Source organism: Labeo rohita, chromosome 9 (genome assembly GCF_022985175.1).
Source record: "Labeo rohita strain BAU-BD-2019 chromosome 9, IGBB_LRoh.1.0, whole genome shotgun sequence".
Classification (NCBI taxonomy): domain Eukaryota; kingdom Metazoa; phylum Chordata; class Actinopteri; order Cypriniformes; family Cyprinidae; genus Labeo; species Labeo rohita.
The window spans coordinates 35254734-35260212 of record NC_066877.1 but is presented as its reverse complement, the minus strand read 5'-3'; positions in this window follow the sequence as shown (position 1 = coordinate 35260212).

Sequence of the window (5479 nt, the reverse complement as noted above, 5' to 3'; positions counted from 1 at the left end):
ATGTATTTTTTTGTAAAATACAGCCCAATAATAGGCCTATTTGTTTCATTTACTAAACTGTTATTTATTAAAATTATTTATTAAAGTGTATTAAAATTTTACAGAGTGTAGTATTAGAAATGTATATTTATATCTAAAAAAATTAAAATAATAAAACCTTTACTAGATTTACAATGTTAATAACCATGGTCAATTTCTTTTTTTTTTTTTTTTACATTTTCTAACTATATTTTCTAACTATACTTTATTATTTTAACTTCCATAAACTGGGAATATAAATGTTAGTCTATGTTTTTGAAAGAGTTATTGTTATTATTATAATTATTTGTTGTTGAAATTGTTGAAAGTGTATTTGTTCAGTTTATTTTTATTTTATTTTTTATTGGGAAGTACGTTCACCCATGATAACAATGAAATAAATATGTTTTTCAAGAAACTACCATTTTAGTCTTTCTACTTCTTTATTTCTCCTTTAATTTAGTTTCTTTGCCGTTCGTTACATTTACTAACAATTTCTGATTCTATTTCTACACCATTTTTTTTCAGCGGGAATTGCGTTACTGTTACTGGGTTGTGACAACGGTATTTTTGGGAATGTTAAAATTGTGCAAAACAATCCCGCACACTGTTCAGACCTTGTTATATAGTACATATAAACAGTATTACTTTAATTTAACATGGATAGTTAGTATGTGACTACCTTTAAGGTGATACCGCTGTCTTTCTTGATCAGTTCTTCATGGCTGAAGTAACGCCGCGCGACCGAGTAATCGTATAGTTTGCAGCGCCTCTGCTGGTGAAAATAATCACTACAGCGATTGCACTGGTATATTAGGCTGCCACAAAATAACTTTTACATTATGCAGAATCGTCTCAGCCCCTGATAATAATGCACGGTTAAACTATTACAACACGTTTGCTTAATGAAACTACAGCATGTGTTGAGGATGTCAGTTCACATTATGTTGGACATTTTGGAGTTTATTTTGCAGTAGCTGCGAGCAGCGGGCACTTGCTGTTCTGACATTTACATCAGCCTGGGCTCGTACTGCTGATGTGAGCCAGTATGGGGGCAAAATAGATGCTTTAATCATTTTCTCCTTCTTTTTTAACTCGTGGTGTAAGTGGCCCTTCAGACAGACGCACGCAGTCTTGCGTTAAAAACAGCAGCATGAAATAAAATGGATTTAACAGAAGGCGCGTGTATTGGCGCATTAACTCACGCACACAGGATTCAGAACGATTAAGATGTTTATTGTGAGCAGTGAGTCATCTGATTGATCCGCTGTTTTAAAACGACATTTCTTTGCTGTGCTTAAACTACTTTTAAAGACGATGCGAGTGATTTCTGACGTTTTGCTAGCATCTTTTCCAAACCCCAAAGCAAATACACATTGCCCAATGTTAGCAAGTCAGGGGTTTAACTGGTTAGTTTTGTCAGTTTCCTCCTACTAGTACTTGTACTAACTAGATAGTAAACTTCATAGACAAACTTGTTGTTTATTTGTCTGTGTGGTGTTTTTAATACGCCTTTAGACAAACCATGTCCCAGTCCATTAATTAACACCATTGCTGAGTATTTTCTCCTTAAAACTGTAGTTCAGCTCTCTGTATGTCCTGTACATGTGGCAGAATTGACAATAAAGCTGACTTTGACTAGTTTCCCAAAGGCTGTCCCAGAAATGCCCTTTTTTGCTACGTCACAAAATAAGTGACTAATCACGTCAAAGGATAGATTCCTATTATTAGCATGCAAAATATACCAATAGGATTTTCAACACAAAACCAAACATTAAATAGAGCATTTAATAGAGCACATAAAGCATTAAATAGAGCAGACTTGAAAACTTGAAAAACTAACTTGAAAAATAACCCGCGGCAACAGTGTAAAAGTAGCCCGGAGTCAGACGCACCTCTCCGGCATTGCCGTCTGCACTTCACTCGCATATGCTCGCGGGCGCGAACTGGAATCACAAACTAGGCTGCATTCGAGCCTTCAAGGCATTTTGAGGGCACAACATCATCAAGTAAGTAACTTTAACAAATGTTACAGTATCTGCTGTAGTTGTCCGCTAGTAAAAACATACAGGGGGTGCGGAAAGTATTCAGACCCCCTTAAATTTTTCACTCTTTGTTATATTGCAGCCATTTGCTAAAATCATTTAAGTTCATTTTTTTCCCTCATTAATGTACACACAGCACCCCATATTGACAGAAAAACACAGAATTGTTGACTTTTTGCAGATTTATTAAAAAAAAGGAAAACTGAAATATCACATGGTCCTAAGTATTCAGACCCTTTGCTCAGTGTTTAGTAGAAGCACCCTTTTGATCTAATACAGCCATGAGTCTTTTCGGGAAGGATGCAACAAGTTTTTCACACCTGGGTTTGGGGATCCTCTGCCATTCCTCCTTGCAGATCCTCTGCAGTTCTGTCAGGTTGGATGGTAAACGTTGGTGGACAGCCATTTTTAGGTCTCTCCAGAGATGCTCAATTGGGTTTAAGTCAGGGCTCTGGCTGGGCCATTCAAGAACAGTCACGGAGTTGTTGTGAAGCCACTCCTTCGTTATTTTAGCTGTGAAAAAGTTCTATCTTGGTCTCATCAGACATTTCAGGCTCTGCGTGGGGACGGGGCTAATTTGCATATTCATAGATCCGCGCCCAGACAGCAAGCAGTGTCGGCCCAGATCCGGCCCACATCTGGCCCGCATGGATTTTACATGGGCCAGGTTTGGGCTGGATCTGGGCCAACACTATGTTGCTGTCTGGGGCGTATAATAACTGAGGCAAGGGGGGGTAGAGTTGTCATGGTTTGAATAAAACCAACTCTGGTGTGATGGTGAAAATAAAATCATATACATACAACAACGAGTGAGCTTAGTCCAGCAGACAGCATTAGGTGTATTCGACTTAAAGCAGCGCTGAGCACACCGATCAGTGAATGGGTACTTTGATCTCGTACACCCGCTCTTCCTTTTGTTTGGAGTGTTCGGTGAGTTCCGTCACAAAATATACATCATTAAACCCGGCCAATCAGGTTGTAAACATATCTCTATGCCTTTAGGTTCGGTATCTTTAGGTTCACTGTCAAAAATGCCAGTGTGAACGCTAAGTGGACCAGAACCAAATGTATCATTTTCCTTTTTGTTTCGGACCAAATTAACCAAACGAACCGAACTACAAGTGTGAACACACCCAAGTAGTTTTAAGGTTTGAAGTTTTAATGTTTTGAAGACAAATCTATCAGAAAAATAGATAGATAGATAGACAGATAGATAGATAACCAGGGTTGTTGCTATGGTGTTGCTAGGCGGTTGCTAGGCTACCTGCGGTGGTTGCTAGAGTGTTGCTGTTTGGTTGTTAGGTTACTTGGGGTGGTTGCTAGGTCATGTGGGGTGGTTGCTAGGGTACCCGAGGTGGTTGCTATGGGGTTGCTAGAGTGGGGTGGTTTCTAGGTTGTTACTGTACAGTTGCTAGGCTACATGGAATGGTTGCTAGGGTGTTGCTATGCAGTTGTTAGGGTACACAGGGTGGTTGCTAGGGTGTTACTAGCATGTTGTTGGGATGATTAGTAAGTTACTAGTATAGTGCCAGGATGTTTTTAACATTATTAGCATGTTACTAGCATGTTAGACTAACACAATTACTAGGGTGTTGTTAACATGATTAGAAAGTTACTAGCATGTTGCTAGCATGATTATCATGTTGCTAGCATGATTTTAACATGATTAGCATGTTACTAGCATGTTGTTAGCATGATTAGCAAGTTACTAGCATGATTCTAGCATGATTAGCATGTTGCTGGCATGTTTCTAACATGATTAGCATGTTACTAGCATGCGATCAAGTTACTAGCATGTTGGTAACATGGTCACCAAGTTATTAGCATGTTGCTAGCATGATTCTAAAATTATTAGCATATTACTAGCATGCTGCTAGCATGTTTATTGCATGATTAACATGTTACTAGCATGCTGGTAACATGATCACCAAGTTATTAGCGTGTTGGTAACATGCTCACCAAGTTGCTAGCATGATTCTAGCATGACTGGCAAGTTACTAACATGTTGCTAGCATGTTTGTTGCATGATTAGCATGTTACTAGCATGTTTCTAGCATGATTAGCAAGTTACTAGCATGAATCTAGCATTATTAGCATGTTGCTGGCATGTTTCTAGCATGATTAGCAAGTTACTAGCATTATTCCACCGTGATTAGCATGTTACTAGCATGCGATCAAGTTACTAGCATGTTGGTAACATGATCACCAAGTTACTAACATGTTGCTAGCATGTTTATTGCATGATTAGTATGTTACTAGCGTGTTTCTAGCATGATTAGCAAGTTACTAGCATGATTCTAGCATGATTAGCATGTTACTAGTGTGTTGGTAACATGGTCACCAAGTTACTAGCATGTTTCTTGCATGATTAGCAAGTTACTAGAATGATTCTACCATGATTAGCATGTTACTAGTGTGTTGGTAACATGGTCACCAAGTTACTAGCATGTTTATTGCATAATTAGCATGTTACTAACATGTTTCTAACATTATTAGCAAGTTACTAACATGTTTCTAACATGATTAGCATGTTACTAGCATGATTTTACCATGATTAGCATGATTCTAACATGATTGGCAAGTTACTCGCGTGTTGCTAACATGTTTGTTGCATGATTAACATTTTACTAGCATGATTCTAGCATGATTAGCATGTTGCTGGCATGTTTCTAATATGATTAGCATGTTGGTAACATTGTCACCAAGTTATTAGCATGTTGTTAGCATGATTCTAGAATGATTAGCATGTTATTAACATGATTCTAACATGATTAGCAAGTTATTAGCATGTTGCTAGCATGCTATTTCATGATTAGCAAGTTACTAGCATGTTTCTATTCTAATTCTCAATTAAAACCAGCTAAAACCTGTTGATTCAGTAAAAAAAAAAATGTTTTGTAGTGAAAACAGTCTTACTGCACGTTGTTATTCTTCTCGTTATTTCGTTACTTCAGCGTTGATGAATAAGTTGCATACAGACTTTTTCAAAGCAGCTTCAGGTAAATAACAGTGTTATTGTTGCAAAATAAAACTATGCAAGTAACATTTTAGAGATGCTAAACTGTAATGCTTTTCTTTTTAATACTGTGTTACATCAAGTATTTTTATTGCATTCTAGCAATATTCAAAAATAAATTAACAAACAGAGTTTGGCAGCAATTTTCTTTTCATGTTCTTTTTTTCTTTACATTGTCTTAACCAAACTTTAACGAAAACATAATATGCCTTTGTGTGCTTTTAAAATAAATAATTAAAAACACATAACACAAATGTTATACAAAACAGCTCATAAATGATTTATTTTTGACCTCCTGAAGCGAATGATCAGCATTTTCTGAAGGTTAAGAGCATCTTATCAAACTCAAGGTTTGTTCCATTATTTGCTGAAAAAGAAAAATGGCTTCATTTTTAAGTCT